The sequence below is a fragment of the Anopheles moucheti genome, chromosome 3 (genome assembly GCF_943734755.1).
Source record: "Anopheles moucheti chromosome 3, idAnoMoucSN_F20_07, whole genome shotgun sequence".
Taxonomy (NCBI): Eukaryota; Metazoa; Arthropoda; class Insecta; order Diptera; family Culicidae; genus Anopheles; species Anopheles moucheti.
Genome location: NC_069141.1, coordinates 3,912,164 through 3,934,337, shown reverse-complemented (window position 1 = coordinate 3,934,337; position 22,174 = coordinate 3,912,164). Strand labels below are relative to the sequence as shown.

The 22,174-nt window shown below is 42.0% G+C and overlaps 1 protein-coding gene across 1 annotated transcript in view; it reads left to right on the top strand.

The window, feature by feature from the left end:
- Positions 1-22,174, top strand: part of LOC128304996 (semaphorin-1A) — a 112,033-nt gene that overhangs the window by 60,204 nt on the left and 29,655 nt on the right. The window contains exon 2 of the mRNA XM_053042264.1: positions 10,006-10,108. The gene's annotated coding sequence lies outside the window, so the exon portion shown is untranslated. The remainder of the gene's footprint in view (positions 1-10,005; positions 10,109-22,174) is intronic.

The following is a 22,174-nucleotide window of genomic DNA, read 5'->3' as shown; positions in this document are numbered from 1 at the left end:
GGGCCGGTTTGCTCTAATTGCATTGCCAACTGCATAGTCTGGCTGGAAGACAACTGTGCGCGACGGACCGGCAGTTGGGGGAGTGCGCTGTAAGGAAGCAGCTCGATGCGGTTTGAATCCTTCTTGTCAATGCGAAACGCAATCCCGGGTCCCGATAATCACATGGCTGAAACCAATAAAGCACTCAAATTGCATTTCACCGTACGGAGGTTTCGAGTTGGAAATGAAATTATGCAACAATTCAATTGCGCACCGTATGTATGTGTGTAGGTATTTCGCAGGATGTGCCGTTGTGTGTGCAGGCAGAACAATCTGCACACAGCTCGATGCACACGCTTAATGCAGGGCTAGTTTGTGTCTGGTGTCCGTTTAGAATACGAGAAAATAGGTCAGAGGTCAATGGGAGCACACCCATGTGCCAGGGGTAGGATGGACACGCAGGAAGGAGAGGCACCGGTGAGCCATATCGAATCCTTTCATGTATCGTTCGATTGATTCCCGGTCCCTCAATGGGCGTTCCATTATGGCCGCGCTTTGCAAAGGGAGATACAAAACATCTTTTGCATTCAGCATACACGTGCAGCCGGAGATATCAATCAAACCGGCAATCAAACCATCCTACACTACTACACATCCCGGTAGCTTTTCGCTCCTTGGCCAGCCGCGTGTGTGTGTGTGTGGTATTGTGGAAGAGTTCACCTCGAAATGGCCTGTCATGAGAAAAGCGTATGCATTCGACATAAAGGAGAATTGCTTTCGAAACATGGATTAATCTGTTGCATACGAAAACTTAAGCGAAAAGTATATTTTAAATGAAGTTAACCCAAACACACCACGAAAGCTGGAACACTGAAGGATAATTTAAGATTCTTTTTATAATTTTGAAAATTCACAACATGTGAGGTAAACTGTTTGTTTATTCTTCTTAATGGTATGGTTATATAAACCGTATTTTAACGTACTTGCAACGTGTGATGTGCGATTTTCCCAGCTCTACTACCAATGCTACGCTTTTATTAGGATATACCCTAATTATCTGCGGGCGAAATAGAACCGTGCGTTATGTCAATGTAGGACAGAGTCCCCCATATAAAACACTCAACGATTCTTTACCGAACATTCAATTGCCTATCGTCTCCTGTTGCGAACTTGAGCCAAGTCAGTTGCACGTGTATCAGGTCTAGCGCACCTGTTCTGTCTTATAATTCTGTATAGCAGAACATAAACAATACAATACTCTTGTTAGACTTTCTATAATTCCGGTTACTGTACCGCCAAAAATATAGGGGTAATTAATGTAATTTCGTAAAATATCTACACCTCCCCATGTTTCTTGTTTCGTTTGTGCGTTTGACATAGGGGTTGACGTTTTTTTGTGTAAAAAACCAACACAGAACTACTAGAACACCTCGCTTTGTGGTGCTTTCCAACCGAAGAATGCGAACATTGGTTAACTCTCGCGCTGCTGCAACCGTTTCCAGACCGTAACACATATTGGAACAGATGGTACTCGGAGGACGATTTTCTCAGCCTTTAGGCAAGCGCCATCAATTCGACATTTCCCTCGTTTCATCATTCCATTGCCAAACCTTAGGCAGAATTTGTGTATTTTATTTATTTTATGACGTTTTTGTTTTTCACAATCTGCTTGATTCACGGGTTCTAATTTTGCCCAAGCGTTTTCACTATTTGAAAACATTCTACTATTCTTCTCACCATGGCTTACGGATAATCCTTGTTCGGTTTGTTGCCCACCGCGAATCGATGCAACGCGCGCGTTTTGCTGTGACAGATTTTTCCCCCTCGTTCGGGCGTTCTGCGAACACTCTGGCGCACAGAGGTTTGAAAACTCTTCATAAAAGTCCTTGTGGTGTAGCAAGTTTGCCAGACTAATCCCGTTATGGTTAGCACACCACCGAGAGAGCTTGAAGGTGAGTGTAGTTTGTTCTCCGGCAGAGGCAAAATCAAATGCCAAAGAATTGCCAGCTGCAGTTCGGTTTTTTTACGTGCTGGTGTGAAACTAGAGAAGTTACTTCTGTTTGTATCCCTCGCTTCAGCCATCATCCAACTGACGACTTGTTAGCGGAGAAAAAGTTTCGACAGTGCGCCAAACTAGTTTGTCGTGTTTTGCTGACCATGTTTCCAGGCATCTCCAATCCTCTATCCCGAGGCTAGCTTTCAACACTCCATTTCACGGTAATGGAATGGCAGCAGCATGGTAAACAGCATTGAAGGGTAAAAGGGAGCAAAAATGGCAGCAGTACGAGCTGTCGAAATTGCGTTGTATTAAGTGGCCAGGCACTACATGACAAACCGATAAATGTACGAAGTAACACCTTTTGCGCTCCCTTAGCAAGTTACTCGCTCAAATTGGTCCACCCGGGTGCAGCGCGTTCTAATCAATTAGGCTGGAATTGGAAAGTGGAATATTATTCTTCTTTCGGAGGACATTTCTGTTTGCTGTTGTCCTGCGGGCGTTACATTCAGGCGGAAAGGTTTTCGGGGTAGGGGGTTTAATTTTCCCTCCGGGTAAACATATTCCCCTATCACTTTTATTGTGCATTTTCCAAAACAGAGGCCATTCACCCTGCACCACACCGAAGGGCATAAAGAGAAAGAGAGAGAGGGGGAGAGAAAATGAACGGATATTCCCCTATGTTCTTTGAACGGCTTAAGCGAGCAATTTACATGCCCAGCATCATACAACCGAGCATGAGTGTGAGTCATTTGGTTTGAGATGTTGGAAATCCCCGACTTCCAGTTGGTGGCGTTTCTTTATGGTTAGCGTTCGTGCAGATGAACTGTTTGTTAAATGTCATGTGTTGGAACATCATCGCATGCAGATTTTGTGTGTCTGTAACCATAATTTGCTGCGATCTCACAGTATTTGATACTATTTAATCTATTCTACAATCATGATTCAGAATAAGGCATCTTTTATAGTAATGAAATGTAATCACTCTGGTTAAAATAAGATTCTGATGTTGTCCGAGCTTCTTCAAGTCCAATCCCAATATCCGGAAGAGTCCATCATTTAGAAGACAAATAAATTGACTAAGAATTGATGTAGAAGATATAAAATAGTGGCAATTAATGATAGTGCTTCCTTTGTTTCTACTACACATCATTTGAATTGTGTTGCAAACATTTGTTTTCACGAGGTGCTTCGCATTGTTATCTTTTGATTTGTTTTTTTCGAACATTAATATTTTCTCCCACGGGGGAAAATTCTAATGGCCTTCGCTTTAGCTTAAAGTGCAGGCAAACCCTTGCCTTCTCGTGCATCCTTTTACCGTATCGCGATACGATGAATGCAGTCGGTGATGAATATTTTAAACCCGTTAATCCCACGCGGCGGTCAACGTCAGCGCAAAGCCGCCGATTGCAACTGAAGTTTTGTGTCCCGGGTGGAAAGCGAGGGTGGAACGCGCACCGGACGGGACGGGACGCGTTGATCATCCAACCATTAGTAACGAGCAAACGAGACGAGCGAGGATGATCAGGGCTCCGGTGTGCCCGTGAGCCCTGTCACGGCACTGTCAGGACATAATCATCAGTTTTATCTCTTATTCAACCCGCCCGAGGGACTTCCTTTTCGGGAGTGGAGTCGGAGCTGGTAAGGGAAATTCGCGACGTGCGCCTGTACCGCTGAACCCCTGGGTCCACCGGGGACGACGACCCCGGCATCCCATAATCATAATCATCATCCGTTCTCAAACGCTTTGTCTGCGAGGCATCGACCGTTGCTGGCGTGTTCCGGGTTCGTTCCTTTTATGTGTTGGGTTCCCCGTTGCAATCGACCGTATTTACTTCCGTTAGAACCGACAGTGAAATTCATTCGCGAACGTATACGAATGTGAACGCGTATTTTCCTATCATCGTCATCATCACCATCATCGTCACTTTCACTCGCGTTTCGCCACAACTGGGGGCACGCGGAAGTGAACGAAGAGCATGGAAGGGATGGAAAGGTGGACGAACGGGTCCATGAGAAATGGTGGTAATTTTTAGGACCATTGTTTCGCAATGATTATGTTCGGGGTTTAATTAATTTTATTCAAATTTATTCGATTAGAATCATTCGTTGTGGCGCGTTCGGTACAGCAGAAAGTAGTGAGCAGAACGCGAGCTCTAGGCGTGTGGACTCGGGTTTGGGATCTAGCGCCTCAAGTGTCACTGCTTCCAGTGCTTCTGCAATCATGTTCTAGGAAAGATGCGTTGCGAGGATTAACCGACTAAGAAGCTTAAAACGAATTTGTCCTTTCCCTGTGGCTGTCGCTACGTTTGAAGTTCGTCGGCGTAAGATTCACCATATTAACCCTTCGTACGTGTTATGAAAGCAATTATACCATCATGTACATGTTACTTGAGAATTTGCCAGAAGAAATTGTGTGTGTTTTTTATTTTGAGCTTACTTCTACGATAATGATCTAACTAAATTTAATTGCATAATGGCAATCCAAAACTATTCGGGGGTAACATTTCTAGGAAATGAATTTATGGTTACAGTTCTTCTAGAGGCCTGATATAAAATTTTAATTAGACCAAGCCTTCTATATGCAAAACTTTACCCCTTCACATGATTATTTAATATACGTCAGTTAACCCAACCAATAGACATGCCAAGGTAACAACGATAATTCAAGCAAAAAATCGGAAAAGGAAATAAAAAAAACTTTCTGTCATGTACTTTTTGGAGGAAGAAGCCAGAAGTGTAAAAGAAATCAGAGAGAAAGAAGGAAAAGATGGAGTCTAGACGTCATTCCGCTTATGTTAATATGTTTCACCCGGTTAGCTTCTGTCTTATCCCCTCTCATGGCATCTACATTGATAGTTTTGAAAACCTGTTCGTGACGTGTCCCACGTCATACGTTGGCAGAGATTTTTTTTCCTCGAGGCATTTCTCATTTTTTCCTCGAGGCATTTCTCATTTTTTCTGTTATAGAAGCCTGTAACACGTGTAACAATATTTCGTATCAAATTTCTTGAACAAACCATTATCAGTTGTAAGTTGTGAATTTCCTACGCCTACCAAAGGAGCTGATTGTTCTGGATAAGCAAATGTATGATAGATAAAATGCGTCCATGGCTTTATCGCACCAGGATTATCACCTTGTCATCGTTTGTCTTACGACTTTGGATCAAATTATTGCGTATTACTTAATTTTATCGCTCTGATATCAATGTATGTTTATTTCATAATACTCAACTAAACTATTGCATCATCCTTTGTATTAAACGTCCGATTATGTGTTTCACTTTCGCACGTAGCGAACCAAGCGCACTTATGTTGTTTGTTTTACAATGAATATACATCGAATTTGTGTATTAGATGCTATTTAGCATGGGAGATAGTTGACGCTGGCAGGGATGGTAACTGCATTCACAGAAGGCACAATCCGGCTATGTTGGATCCCTCTCCTCCGTTTGTTCCGTGACCAATGTCGGTTCGAAACTGCAGAAGGAGCTCTTGCCAAATGCAACTCCATATATATCGTATGATCTCCAGCAACCCTCCAAGATCGCAGCACATCCTTCGCATCAGGTTTATTACGACAACCGGGAGAGCCATGTTGAGTGTGTCAAATTTCGTATTTCCGCTTTTGATGGTATTGGTGACGGTGTGATGAAGATGGCGTGATACTTTTGTTTTCTCCCGTTCTCAGCCGGGCGTGCTGGCAATTTCGTCGCTAGGGCCACAGCACCTTCTGCATCGGGCGGTTGGCGCAGTCAGCAAATTTGACTGGTCATTCACGTCCACAGGCTCGCAGTCGCAGTTCTGGGGGAGTTTGAAATGAACGACACAAAGCAAACGACACAAGAAACAACATTAGTCACCGTCGTCATGCACTTGCAGTAGTTCAGTAGTTTCTTTCAAACTTTTGTATTGTTGCACTCATTGCCTCCGAGGCATTCACTAGTCTACTCAGCCGCACTTAATCGTGTACTCAATGAGCATGGGTGGCACGGTACGATCGCGAAATATCTTCCCGTTTGCGGAATATCGCTTTGTTCCACGCACAAACATTGATGAAACGGAACAGGGTTAAACGTGATTCAAAGCTTACGGTGCACGATTCTTACCTTCTGGTCCATGTCCAACAACGACTTCCAATGTAATGCCGGACGAGATGTTCGCGGGTTGCTTCGTAGGCTAAGGTGAGCCAAAGACACACACACACACACACTGAGGCAGGTTTTATGCTGAATTGTGCAAACCGGCTTAGCTACAGTGGTGGGCGTATGGATAAGTCTGCAGTCTACAGTTTCTCGTCATTTATTTATATGTTATATACTAACGCATTCCGAATACATTGAAGTTTTTTTTAACATATTGTTAAGTAATGTATTGTATTTTGTATGTTCTTTATTGATTATCGAATGTTGTCATCGGTATCATATATTTGAAGTAAACAGTCCTCGATAGAAATGTTAAATGCAAGCTAGGTCCTTCGTTCTTAACATATACCATGATCATGATCATGATCGGGAAGTATTTCGAAAATAAAAATTAAGTTATTTTATAACCTGAGATCAATTTTCGTAGTCTTTTCTTTACGAATGTAATAGCCACAAGCTTATGTTTTGATCAGAAACAACAAAAAAACTCATTATTAAGCTTAGAATGTTGCTATTTGCTATTATATTTAAGTTTCAATAATCTTATACACCGTTTCAAGAAATTGTGATAATAAAACGTCTTGACTGTTTCACGCACTAGGCTTACATAGGTGTGCGCCCGTGTGAATGTTCTGCAGACAAAGAGGAATCGCGAAACGTGGAATCGCGACGTACCGTCGACGCGATCACAAAGCCACTTACACTTGTCTGCTCGACGATACGCATGTCCGTGAACTTGCCTGGTGTTACCTATACATTAACACCCCCTTAGCGGTTTCTTAAGGGCCTGTTTCTATGAAGGGTCTGTATCCACCAATGGTCTCCATAGAAAAGTTGCGTGTGTCGGTTATCTTATCTGGACGTGCCTTTCGGTGAGGTAATTTACTGTAAAAAAATATACCAAACGCGAAGCGCAAAGAAACGCACATGGTTTCAGGTGAATGTGTTGGTTTCTTTTCCCAAGATGGTTTCCTCCTCTGTGGTTGTTGTGTGGTGGTGCATTTGTCGGGAGAATTTAGGTCAGTGACTTCGATGATTCATGTGGGATTTTTGTTATGCGCAATGCTTTTCCTTAACGACCTTGAGCGTCGGTCGTTGACCTCATTTTCTTAAAGACTTCCGTGTTTATAAGGTGCTCACTTTTTCGTATCCTATTCTATACATTTGAAAGTTTAAATGCGTAATAATGATGCAGGGTGCAATCAACGTTACGGTCACAAAAATGGTTGCTCTAATATAGCGTTTTTATTCGCTTGAGATCATAAATTCTAACCACTAATCGTGTTTTACTATACTCGCACATCCGTGTGGTTACCGGTACCATTAATTTGAGTAACGTATTCAATTACTCATTCTGTTCATCATAAATCACAAATTATGCTGTTCCCGCAACAATCCACCAGATAAGCCCAGCCCACTCGGGCTATGCGCTCGATTTTACGGATCGATTTTGCTGTTCGACTCCTTCCGCTACGATAGTGATGTAAAGGGGATTAATAATGGTTTTGACACATTATATGCTCCGGTGTCTTGCAATTAGCTCTACCGGCGCAGTTGTCCGCAAGATGGTGTCGAATCATAGCCGAGCATCGGTCGAGTGCCGACCGAAGTTTATCGCGTTGTCGTTATGCATGCGTAATGGGCACTGTGTATGTGCGATCGATCTTCATATCCGGTTGTTCGTGTTGAAACAGCGTTCGTTTGGGTTTGCATAACGTGTTAGCAAGAATTACACTTAGAAGATGGTACTGTAGTTTCCAATAGTGTGAACAAGGGTTGTATTTGACTTAAACTCACCTGATTCCAGGTGAACTGGAAGGCATTTAATTTTAGAAAGTTGAGTCATTTAGGCGTTTTATATTTGCGTTTGCGTTACCTAGGTGTGATGAAATATTTCACATTGAACATTGAACAAAACATATATCAATTTGCTTCTTAATTTGCTTCGTTTCAATACACTAATCATGAGATGAAATCGATCGATATTGCGGAATAGGAATACCTCATTCGATTAATTATGATACCGATGGTTTACAAAAAATGTATATTGCATTGTAATGGTTCGATGGTTGTGATTGCTAGACCGAAGAATTGTTGAATAATGTTTTGGGTTTGATCAGGTGGAATCCGGTGTGCTGTTGAAATCGTAGCACAATCGATTCGATTTCATGGATCATTAATTTGTTCGTGAATTTGACTAAATTGCACGCCGTTAATTGGTGAAGTTGCCGCCAAGTTAGAAAGGGTTAGAAGCTGGAAGATAAAGAATCCTCATCAACCTTAATGATATCTGTGCGAAGAAAACTTTTGTTGTCGTGTATTGAAATTTGTGTTCAGAACCGCTACGCTTCCGCTATTATATTATTATGCTATCGTGTTTCGGCATATGCTTTGTAAATTTAGTTCAGTAAAATGTTTAACGTGTGTTGAAGCTTTGGGCGAGCTGTTTGAGCTTTGCCTACCAAGCTTCTATTTTTTGGAAACTATAATAAATCACCCGTCTGCAGTGGTTATGGCATGCATTAGATTAAGTTGTTGATGTTTGTTCTGTCGTCTACGAGTCATAGCATTCCTGCCAAATGTTCCGACGCGTCAAAGGAAAACTTCAGCCTGGCGGTGTAAGGATCGCTTTAACTGCGTCACAACATCCCGTCCGGAACCGGTACGATATTGATGTTAAACTGTGCGCCACAAGCCAAAATCTATCATCCTGATTGCAAGTGGAAAAAAATACTCCACAAGCAACTCCTTACGTGCTGTTACTGTGTGTGAATGGTTGCCATTCTGGGCTGTGCCCATGTTGTTATTTGCGGTTGTTTGCATTTTCGCTCCAAATTTGCCTCCCGCGCGTGTAAACCTTTACCGGTGGAAGGACCCCGGAGTTAATAAAACAAACATGTCGATTTTCGTTCGTCCGGATTTGACTGATAAATTACCGATCGTTTACCACTTTGAACGCTGTTTGCATTCTGTAATCGGTTAGTTCTGTTGGGTTCGGGGTACAGTTGCCAACAGGATGCGATGGATTGGAGCGGAGGTCGCGTGTAGAGGACACAGTAGAAACTAAGAGTAGAATCGATGTCAAAGATTTATCGGCTGTACACAAACACACTTCGTCCCGTGCTGCAGAACGGAACTCCGACTAGACAGGGTCACCGGCAGTACGACGTCTCGGTTCCGTTTGGTGCAGGAATGCTGCTCGGAAAGTTTTCGCTTCCAGCTTTCCTTTCGCCTTTGATGTCCCAGTTTAAAAGCAGCTGTATATGTGTGCATGGCTGTCGGGCAAGCGGAAAATTGGCGCAAAGAGGACGGTATTATCCGTTGTCTTGTTCCGTCCCACCAGAAGGACTGCCATTCCCATTAAACCAGAACAACGTCGAAAGGATGAAAATGGCATCCGGTGCGATGTTTCGTAACTATTGAACGCTCGCTTTGCGATGTGGGATGAAAAATGGTTTGATGTTTTTCGCCACGCTTGACCATGTGTGTCGTGATTGTTTTTTTGGCTTCGTCTTGTTTTTTGCTGTAGCTAGCTTCTTGGTTCAGTTTTGGTTATAAACAGTTTATTTTTTGCCAATGCCACTGTCGGGAAGCTGATTGATGTTGTGCTTTTCAAATGTTGTTCCTTCCGAGAAAAGAAAAGAACTTTTATAGAGGATGCAAATTTGGGATTCATTTATAGTTATTATTATAGGGAATAATATCGGAACAATAGAACTATTAATCACATTTAACGAACAGGTTTAATAAAATCTGGCGCTGACTGAAGCAAAATTTTGAAGTTTGATCTTTTTTTCCCTGTTTCTAACTCAACCTTTTTTTATCGATTAAGCAACAGTGAATGTTAATTAATTCATTTTTGGGTCTTTTCTGTCTCTTTTCCAGCCGACAAAGAGTACCTTAGGTTCCAGGGCAACGAATCGACGAACGATTATTTCAAGCTGGTGCTGCGTGATCCGAACAGCAACAATCTGCTAGTGGGAGCACGGTAAGTAGCGGGCCAGTTTTACGATCACATTATGTATTCCACTTTCACCCGTTGCATTCGAATGTCAGGACGGAAAAGAAGAATGCGATAGCGAGAAGGGTTATACCATTGGAGGATGCTGGATTCTAACGATGTAAGGCCAGCGTGTGGGCGCTATCGGCTTTCGCCGATCGAAACGAACGAGTGAGATTCGATTTATGAGTTGAGAACGGTTTTAATTTAATGTTATGCCCGTAAGATGATCCCAAACCGTTTTGATGCTCAGCTCGTTTGAAGAGGTTCTTTAACCTCCTGGAAAAGAAGTACCGTTTAGTTAAATCACCTGAGTTCTAGGCTTTAATGTTGGTAGGATGGTTTTCATTGAATGACTTTTGCTAAGCATTCTTTGTAAGATTCGTCTGTTTTTGTTAATTAAGGCAATCCAGTGATAAATATGGAATAAATATTAATAAAATAAACATATCTAATTATGGTTTGCTGGTTGATAATCCAAACTGTACCGAGAATGTCCATAGCTACGGCAGTAGGAATTGTGAAAGGCCCACACATTTCTGGGCTATTTAATAAAGCAAATTGATTTTGAAAGTTCGTTTATCCCGTCCCTTCTTTCACCTTTCAAGTCGCCCCCAAGCAGGCCCATTATTGATTATAAGCACAAACGTATATGGAAACCGTGCTTCATATGTTTTTGTGCAGCAGGGTGAAACTGACTGATTGGATTGGATTGCAAGGATGATGTGCATCCGCTACTTTGCGAACGTTTCCGGCCACGAGACGGGCGACATCGTGCTGCTGATTGCAACACGCACGCACACACTTGCGATGAGGAAAAACGTTCTAATGCTACCAGTGCGGATCTTCTGTTCCTGCATTCCCAAGACAGATCACCAGTATAATGCAATTTGCTTCCAGTTTCACATTGTTTGCATACTCGATTGGCTTCTAGTTTCGGAAAAGCTTAAGAACAATCGATGAAAGCGGAAAAGTTATACATTCTCACACTAACTGGTTGGAGTTGGTTCTTTGTTTGGTGGTTTAGCGATTGTTACGTGGAAGTTGGGCCAAGTTTTTATTGTTTGGTGTTTTTACTTCATGACGTACGTTTTAGTAAAACGAAGAAGAGGAGATTGCGAACACACTTTAACCGGGTTAAACTAGCATAAGATTTGCTTTGGGCCACAGTTTGAGTTTAACTTTTTGCAGAATATGTGGAATCGACGTCAGGCTGTATCAAAAATTTGAAATGAATTTCCCATTTGAACCTTCATTTCATAGCGCGTATCCATTGTTTGGTGGCATTAGGTCGTGAAAAATGTATGATTGAAGAAGAAAGCAAGACGATAAAATGAGTACGAATGAAACGTCTACTTCAGTCGGTGAGATCTCCCCAAGTTTGTCCAAAAGCCGTCGTACAGCGGTAAGAAAGCTCATCATATCGTTGCTGAGGTACCGCCATGATGAAACCCACAATCCGTCCAACACACTGCACAATGCAAAACGCACTATGCATAACTAATGTTTGCATATGATGGCTGCCAGCAGCGAAGCAGTCGGCAGCAGTAGTTTCGATTCGCACCATTAACTATTTCACATTTGAACGGCGGTAGCTATGGGAGCTTTTGTACGTTCCCAGCGCACCCGGAGAGCAAACTCGTTTGCGGGGCGGTATTGCATCCTTTTAAAGACCGTAAAAGGACGGGGCAATGTGGTTAAAGGTAGCATTCCGGTGCACTTTTCGGCGTCCGTGCATCTGCATCATGTGCTGAGCCAGGACAAGGAATGTGCAATCGGAATGCCACAGTATCAGGGGGATTCTCGCCCGTCCGCATCAGGATCGAAGGGTAGACTCATCAAAATCCAAAACCAACCACTCTTCAGACCGTGTGGCCCGTCATGCAGATGGGGGAAGCAACGGGACGTACGGATATCCCCAATCAGGCACTCGCTTCTGACACGCACTCAAAGGAAAGTTGAATTGAAATCAGCGTCCGCCATGAGATGGGGTGGGAGAGATGGTGGCGCTTTGTCCTGTCGTTGCCACTAACATGCCGACATTAAAATGGAATTCCTTCGGGCCTTTTGATGCGGTGGAGCAGCAAACGTCTAGGGAAAGGCGTTTCGGATCGGATTGGTCGGTCGCACTTGACAGGTGATGCTGTCCAATCTCCGCTGACCCGTTGACGACGACACAGGAGTAGCCATTTTGAAGAGTGAAATGTGGATAAGTGTGCAGCACCGAAAGTGGAATGTGCTTACCGTGCAGAGATTTGTTCGCAGCGCTGAGGTGACCCCCATTGGGGAATGTTCGCATGGTTCGGGATCATGCTGTAGAGTTCAGACTATTAATTTGCAATTAATAGACACAGGTGCTGACTATTTCTGAGAGAAATGGGGTAAGAAATGGGATTTTAAGTAAAGTATTTTCAAAGTTCAAATGCAATTTTTGAGTACCAGGTAAGATAAATTGGGTGTTACCTGTTACCTTTGGAGCATTACGATAATATTGGTAAATATTGAGTAGTTGTAGTTGAGACATGACACGAAGAGATAATAATACGGAAAATACCTGTTATAAAATACCTTCCATTTCAATTCAATGATACTATACATTTCGAGTCCATCTTAAAAAGCATTGCAATTAAAATCTCTCCCATAAAAGATGGAACTGTTCCCCGTTTTAATGATTTGTCTGTTTCGGATGAAATATGTTTACGTCTACATTTAATCGCAAACCATCATCAATCGCCTCTAGGGTTTACGGACCAGAGACTGGATGTGGATCTTCTACACGGTGATTGTGCAGTAGATTTTGCTTTGACGCGACGATATGGCACAAAATGCAGTTTTATAAACAGAAAAAGTCACAAGATGGAAGGAAGGTAGTAAAACCATCAAATAGGGTGGAATAGTTCTCGTGACAAGAAGTAGCAACATCAGGAGATGCTATCAATTTTGCCAATAAATAAATACAACCCAGCGTCGTCTCGCATCACGCATCACGTGTGATCAGTATAGGACCAATAGCGACTTTAGTTCAACCGAATGGCAAACAGTTCTTCTTCGATTCCTTTCTTTTGCATTTCGGGTTGTTCTGTGTTTCGGACTAACGTTTTTTTTTTTGTTTAGTTTTTGGGTCCTTTCTTTCCAAATAGGGTTTCCATTTTGTTTCGGGAAATGTGACGCCATCATGAGCTGTTGGGAGGAAAAATACTTTTTTCTCAGTATTTGTGTGATGATGGATAATGCTTTCTTACGTTTAGCACTCGTAACAGATGATGATCCCCGCTTCTGGTGATAATATTATTGCTTCTTGAAATGATGAAGGTGCACCAGATGTAGTGATCCGTTAGTTCGAAATGGTTTTTCTTCCACGTTACGTCAGTAATGCAAAGCTATTCAAATTTGAACCTCACATGCGTGTGAAACTTTCCGGCCGGAACGCGCTTATTGGTGTCACTTAGTGCAGACAACAGACAGTGGATACAGCAGCGTGAAGGATTGTGAAGGCAGGAAAATCTTCAATGAAAAGATTGATTTTATTCTATCGCCTGTCGGCTGTTAATGAATCACGATTTCAAACATTTTCCGACCTCCATTAACCCTCGTAGTTGTTAACGGTTTTTCGCCCTCGCCCTAGATCGTCATGATCGATGGTGACAAATTAGTTTAAACGTGCCATCAATTTGCAGTGAATTTCAATTTCAGCACGGGCGCAGTTAGCAAACGAGCGAGAGATCATTTGCAACATTTATCACGAACTTTGCTGAGCAATGGCACTTTACATTTGATAACGGAAGACGCTCTGCAATATTGGTAGACTGTTTTCTTTTCAAGTTGGGTTTGCTCTTTTTCTGCATCTTTATGCTGTGCTTCACAACAAAAAAGCGGCAAATGTCCTTACCCGTTATCTTCACTGTCTATCATCGCGCAAGACTAATGACGAACACCGGTACGCCTTTCCCCGGGGGATGCTCCACCCGATATACTTGGGAATTTGGCCGACGAAACAGATTTCCTTGTTCTCTGCTAGCAGTAGTGCTAGCAAGGCAAGGCAAGCTTGTTTTTGTATTCTCTTCTTGGCGTAGAAGATTTTGACCCAGCTTCTTCGGCTCCTTTTGCAGCGTGCGGAGACCCCTTTCGGCCAGAATATTGCACCGTTTACTTCAAAGCCACAGGGCTTGGTGAGCGCACAGGAAAAAATACACGTAGAAAGAAGCTTTTTTCGATGAACTGAAGGAAAAACAAGCACTCGTCATGATTGATGAGGCTGTCAGCTAGTCTCGCGTTTATCTGAATGGTGTTGATGGAGTTTCCTTTTTTTTTGTTTACGCGTTCGTTTTGCTTTTTCTTGTTCCCTTCGATGATCATCTTATACTGCCATGTTGCTTGCTAATGTTGGAGTATTCCCTGGAGCTTGTGTCTTTGTCTCCTAGATCGCTTTGTTGGAAGAATGTGATGGTTGTTTTTAGTATCGGTTGGAAGCGATAATCAAGATAGTGCTTATCAATTTAAATCAGGCTCTTGCGCTGTTGATAAGGAGTATTTAATTTTCTGATGGAAAAGTTAACGAACTGCTACTAACATACGCACAGCAGGAGTAAGTGTAATAGAAAGTGTTTCCCTCGCTGTAGTGGTGTACAGTAAACCAAAAAACCGAGGGTGAAATGAATGATTCGCTGATAGTTTGCAGAAAGCACTGGGAGTCGACTTATCTTCTCTATCCTCCTTCTTCTCCGAACTATTGAAGGAAAAGTTGCACCACCGTAAGTGAGTCATCAACATGCCGCGTGTTTATGGAGTACAGTCTTCGTGTGTACAGCAGTCGGGCGGGAAGGAAACGCACGTGTGTGCGTGAAAAGTACAAGGAAAAGTCACAACCTCTGCATACGTTCCGGATGCGGTGAACATCGGTTCGGTAAACATGATCCAGCATCCGTTTGGATGGAAAAGCGGGAAACTTTTCTCGTTAAATGCTATTGAATTATTTGTAATTATCGACATGCTTTTCCTCTCGGCACGGCAGGTTTATGGAGACTTTTTCCCAACCATACCCCATCTTTACCGGCTGCCTTAAGGGAAGACGGACGAACGCGAGAAAATGGGCCAGAGAATGTATGAATTGAAATCAGCCAACGCAGCTGTCGATTTTAATAACCAAACTTTCGGCTAATGCGCTTCCGATCGTGGCTTATTCCTGTGCGGCCCATGCGGATCGCTGCTGTTATTCAAATTCACGGCGGTGAATATGTGCCTTCGGTGTAATATAGGAGGGAGCCATGTTAGGCGAGCATGTTCCGTCCCGCTTCATAGTTTGATTGAAGTTTAATCCTAGTTTAATTGGCAACATTGCAAAAGTATGCTGCTCGGTGTGAAGTTCAATTCACTGTCGTTGATTGGAAATTTTTCCATTTGTTTACCTTTTGTGAGTTTTTTTGGTTGTTTGTTTGCGCTAAAACATTGGAGAGTTATAAAACTTCTCAAAAATTTTCTAAAAAATAGTGTAAAACTCTATAAACGATTCATCGTACAAATCGATTGGAGCAATATTAAACTTGGATATTATTGTCATCGTTGCTTTCTTCATTGTATCATTTGCTCTTGAGGTATCGTCCTACATCTTTTATCCCTTATCGCACTTGTGCACTGTATAAATACTGCCAAAAGTTAAATCATGTGTGTTGTCGTTAGATAAACCAAGTACTTCGTTAGCCGCTGGATTGGTATTTCTCTTTTTCTCTCTTTCCCTCTCTTCCCCGTAAACTCGGATCCAAAGCCACCGCCTGAGGTTTTTTGCATTATTTGTGATGTTGGATAAATTCGCTTGGCGCAGTCGACAGCACTTACGGCCCATTTTCCACGGCAAACAGTTCCATCTGCAACCTTTAGGGATTTAAAGAAGGAATAGCGTCTGAAAATTGCTCCCATTTTGTATGTGTGTGAGTGTGTATGTTTGGGAATACAATTTCTACCCAGATAAGGTATAACACGTTTTGTTGTATTTGCTGGAAGTGTCAAAAAAACAGAAATGATTACGTAAGCAGCTGGTGAGGATTTGGTGTAGTTGAGCTCTTGAATTCTTGGACTTAAACACCAACAACATACAAATAACGTACGATCGGTCGTTGTCCTTGTCTACCTTTTTCTGCCTGCTCCAGGGTAGCATAAAGCTTGGGGATGAATTTTTAAGCAGTCCCGTGCGTGTACCGCTTCCGTTGGGTGACATAAGACCAAGTGGTGTTTTTTTTGTTGGAAAGCATGCATGTTTGTGCGAGAGCAGGAAGGTAAAGTACATCGATTTTTGCGTGACTAGGATGTTTTGAGATGGTGGTGAAAAATCGATAAACCATCGAGCTCGAGCGTAGGGGGTGATGGTAGCTACAGCATTGATGAAATACCATCGGGTAATGTCGGTTCTTCGATTCGATATGGTTGGCAATAATTCGATTTCGTGTTTCTGCTTTGTCGACCCGGGAAGCTGCTACCATTTGGCGGGTAATATAAGGTTTGAAGTAACGCGTGAGACAATTTTATTTTTAGGTATGTGGATGCCCTCCCGATAGCATCGTTCACCATATGTAAGCAAATCGCGTTCTGCAAGCAGATGTGTACGGTTTTCTGCGTAAAGATTGTCTTATCGGAAAATAATGGAACAGCTGTGAGGGTATCGTTAATAACAAGTTATAAGTTTACACATGATTTGTTATCTTTATTATCGGAAATTTTATCCAGTTTTGCGTTGGTATTGATTATTTTTGTTGTTTCAAATTCTCCCTTGATTTATAGCTCATTTACTCCGTCGCAAATGGTCCGTTGGCTAACTTTCTATTTCGATAAATCATTGTCAATCGAGCGGCAATTGTTCCAGCCATTTTTGTTGCGGTCTCTTTGTTATACTTCTGCATGTTGGTCGCTTCGGTTGAACTTAATTCGATTGCACGTTAAATTAAATTGCAAAAAAAACCTCAACAGAAAACCTACACCAGCGTTAACCGTAGGCTAAATGTATAATAATAAGCGGCCGTTGCAAAGAAATTAATTTCCCATTATTCTATACGTAATCAAATACCCATTTCCGTCCTTGCCGTAAGGTATGTTAGTTTGCAACCATGGAGGAATAATGGATTCCAGTTTAGTATTGAAGTGTATTAAATTACTAACGCATGGTTTGTCTGTTTGTTTATATTGTGGTGTGCGTACTGAGAATCGTGAGTGCGATATGGATAATCGATTTTCCAAACACTTTGCACAGGAATAACTGAACACCTACCGTTGTTGACCGTAAACATGGCAGTTTTTGGAGTATTTTTTATGAATTTGACGTTGTTTTTTGTTGTATATTTGAACAACGAAACTCACAAACGAAAAGAGTTGGAAGGGCTATAATAAAAATGGTATTTTTCATGAAATGATTGTGAGTTATTGGTTTAACATATTTAAAAAAGTTTATGAATAACATACATAATCGTTTGATAAACTTTTTTTCCTGTTGTTTTTTACATGTTTTTCACTATTTGTTGTAAATCAATGCAAACAATTTAGTGCGATATGATTTTCTGACATCTATTGTGCGCCCCCAGGAAACTTCGTAGATTCGCGCTGGGTACTGAACGAGTGAAATATAAACTCACGAGCTAATGCCAAACTGGTAACGAACGGAAGATGATTATTTTTATGTTCCAAATGTAAACAATTTAATTTGTGCATGTTTGAAGACTCGTTCAAATTTTGTTTGTTGGATACATTTCATAGCTGCTGGAAGGAAATTTGTTAATTACTTGTAGGGAGTTCCAGCGAAATCCATGAAAATGTGAATGCTATTACATTGCGTATGTTTTCTTGGAATACAGTATGAAGTGAAAATTATCTACATTTGAAATAAAATACATCTGTTTAAACATTCGTCTGATAATATTGATGTCCAATCATCAGCCGATATTTAATCTGCGTGGAAAGTGTGAAAATACCCTTTTAATCAGAAACAGAAAATGACTCCATTTATTGAACAAATAATTTCTGTGCTTTGGTGTACGCAGTATAAGCATAATAAAACTGCACACTATCAGAAAAAAAATGTGGCACGTTTTTCATAAAAAATAAAAATAATGAGCTGATTGGTTTACATTTCCAAAAATTTCTTCGAAACAAGCATTTCAATGCAAATAATCATCATGCAATGAAACCCGAATGGCGAACGCAAACATCAATAAGTAATTACGAACATCAATAATTATTATTGTCAAGGTTCACGCTCATCAGTAGGTAGTTTTCCTTCACTGCTACCAGAAACACCGTGCCGTACCTGATACACTGATGTCATCGATAATTTTAGCAAGGATCTCATGTTCCAACACGGCAGTGTGCCACCTCCTTGCACTGTTCCTCCGCACGCGACCGTTGTAGAATTCCATATCATTAGATTTTAATGCTGCTGGCGTGCTGGGGGATCGGGGCGTTTGGAATCCATTTGCATTTGCAACGTGTGATACGGTACACGAACTTGTGTGCTTGGACACGGAACATGCAAGTCAGCGAAACATCGAACCATCAGGCTCCCGTCGATCATCATAATCAACGATGTTCGACGCATATGCTCGTCTCGGCCACACGTGACTGTTACGGGGACGGTTCCGTAGAAAATCAATATGAACAAAATTCTCCATTCAGCCGGACGTGCGAGAGTGTGGCATGGGCCAACGCCGTGTGCAGGAACGCACACTAGAGGCTGCGTTGCAAAAGGATTCACGCTACGCGTATGTGTGGGTTTTGCGTTTCGTTCAATGCTCGGTGGTACGCCCGACAGCCCAGACGTCCATACATAATGCAACTAAATTATTGATCAAATAGCCCACACCCACTCTCGAGGGGGCTTTGACACATTTGAATCAGGCTTTAATTTGCTTACGGAATATTAATCACTTAATGAACGTATGAGTGTGTTCCGGAGGTGTTACTCGGACCGAGTGTGGGCCGTGTTTAAAAATGCGTCGTTGTCGGGCTGTTCCTTTTTGTGAAATACCCTTTGCATGGTAACAACATGCCTGTTGGAGACTATTAGTTCAGCGAAATAAATTCGAAACTCATAACTGACGTACTGATTGCAAATGTTTAATAAATTTGTATTTAAAGAATTATTTTCTTTTCACTCACGAACAGTTTAATATTCCCATATAAATTCGATTTTTACTTTCACGGCATCTTCAAAACAGCTTTAAAAGTAAAACCTGCTCAATTGCCTTACGCTGCTTGTTAGCAAACATCTCAAGAAGGCGAAAAAAAACACAGCGTCGAAGGAAAATAGAAACAAATTGCGAAGATCTTAATTATCGTGGAATATGAAAAGAACAACCTTTCTGCGCCGCTTCTTGCCGCCGTCTCCTTTCGCGGATGCTGCTTCCGGTCAGCCACGCCCGTTCGTTCCGATGGTTTTAACTTTGTTCGGTTACTAATTAATTTCTGCTGTTTATATCTCTATTAAAAAACGTGACTGAATGAAAAACGAAACCACCCTACCCTTTGCAATCGTATTTGGGAAGCAGCGGAAAACCCTCGCCGAAGGAAAAGGGACGTCAAAAGCGAGTAAAACAAGGGATTTTCTAAAAATTCCTAGTATGAGCTCCAGCGGGAGAATGAAATAGAGCACCGTCCGGCAAGGGAGGGTACGTCACGGTGGGGGCAAAGTTTTGCGATAAATTTAATAACTCCTTAATAACTTCGGTGTCGGTACCGGGCGGGATCTTGATTGAAGTGAAGGGATTAACAAAAAAAACCTAGGGAAAGAAACACGGTTGTTGGGCATGACGCAAGAGCGCGCTAAACCTTTCATTTGTCCGTGTGGCCGCATTTGTTTTGTGAAGGTAGGTTGTTAAGCCCGAATTGGAAGGCGTTAGAATTGTTGCTTTCCACGAGATTATGCATTGCTTGATGAAGATTTAATTAGACGTAAAGCTATGCCTGGAAGTTCTGTTCCAGGAGCGTGCCTTTTGAAATTGGTCCGTTCTGCTCTTGGTGGCGAATTTTGGTCAAATTCTATTGAATTAGTTGAAGGTTTATTGTACCTTGGCTTTGAAGCATTTTTGGTGTGGTCAAATAATCAAATAATTATGTTTTAAATGCATTTATCTCTAAGCTATGATTTTCGAAAATTATTGTAAGAATACTTTAAAATCCTATCTCTTCAACTATTTAATGTCGTTGGTCGGTACGGGCTATTAGGCAGCACATGAATAAAACGTTAATTATCGCTTATAGCTCTTCGTTATATCTATGAAATGTTGATTTCTCTGAATTATATGTCATCTTAATGAATTCTTAAAGCGAAGCTTTCGTGTAATTGCTCAAGGTTTCTAAATTATTCCGCTTAGCACTGGAACTGTGTTCATGCAGTAGATTGCTAAATGATTTCTAGTTATCCAGCGGCCTGGGTAATGGGGGTTCGAAGAATCCTGTGGCGTTCCGTGCTTCATTAACTATAGTGAGAGATAGCTTCTTTTTCACGAATGTAGCGAACTGCTCATTACGAGGAACATTTCAACTGCTTCCAGCTGGTTGACTTTTGACACGATTACACGAAAACCATTAGTGCTGCTCGAAACGGGCAAAACTAACTTGCACGTAAAAATTGCTCATCCACGCGCTGAAACCCCCGCCGTGCCAAAAACATGCTCCTGAGTGTGCCAAAGATGACGGGCGTGGTTCAAAAGTTGAACAAGAAACGAAAAGAGCCCTCGGTACAAGCTAGCGGGTAAAACATCCTATTGACGAGTGTTTAAATGAAGGGGGTGAAACTAGCGGCCTAAGACAGGTTCATGCAAAGTAACGTTGGATCCTTTTTTTTGGGTCCAAAGCGCAATGCTTTCCCCGCGATGAACGTTTACCACCCATTAACCTTGGCCTAGGTGGGTGCGTTAGCCACGGAGCAGTTGCTCGAATCATTTCCCCCTAGACAGGCTGCCCTTAAATTATAGTCATGCTAGAGAAAAGCAAAGCACCAACCAGCGCAAGAATTTCTCTCAGGAAAGCGTAATTTATCGTCCCGTGATTTATGCTCTTTCATCTTATGTTAATTAAATGAACGCTGCTATAAATTACTAACCGAGCGCGACAGAAGTCACACCGGATCGGTCTTTCATGGAGTTGCCGCTTTAACGCTTTAGTTACCGAAAAGCTCCTAGCGGGATCTTGCTTCTCTTGGAAGTGGTGTAGGTGTGATGATGAGTTTATTGAAGCAAAGTCAAAAAATATATCGTGGGAGCTGATTGGGAGGAAAGGGAAAAATCCAAAAAGTCCTGAAAAGGAACTATCCACGCGGGTGCTCATTAAGCCAATTCTGCATTGGATCAGAGGACGTTTTTCTTCGACCTGTACCAGAGCAAGCGATAAGCTATCGTAAAGTTTAAGAAAGGGAATGTTTCCGATTACTTGTGTACTAAAACCCCAAAATTGTGTTCAAACTCCACGGCTTTCTTTTATTTTATTGCCAATCAAATATTGCGATCGCTGTGAAAATATTTGCTCAAACTGGCATCGTCAGCAGGTATAACTCACTTGTGTCATTTCACAGTTGACTGGGCGCCTCCATTTTCCTCGCATGGCACACAAGATAATTTCTTGTTGAGAAATGGCTTGTGTAATGTGTGGAATACGAAAAAAAAGTCGTTTCGTGCAAGCATATGTCTGTGAACGATGAGACCCATCGGAAGCTCAACAGTGGGGGAAAAAAACCCAATAAAAATACGATCCTCAGCGTGATCTTCGTAAAGTACTGCCGGAAGCAGTGCTTCTCCTTAAAGAAACCCACCGTCGGGAAGTGAGATGATACGATAAACTACATCGCTTCCATCATCATGCTATGATGGTACGGTGAGAAGATACCGTAAAGTGACATTAAACATAATGTACCATAAAAAAAAGCTTACGTGTGTTCGATGCAGCGAGATGATATCGCGCTCACCACCGGATGCAACGCATCTGCAACCGGTGGACGGCAGAAGGATTAATAAAAATGCTTATGATGCACTTTTATTGCATCATTCTCGAACCCAACTGCAAGCGGGGCAACGTTGGATG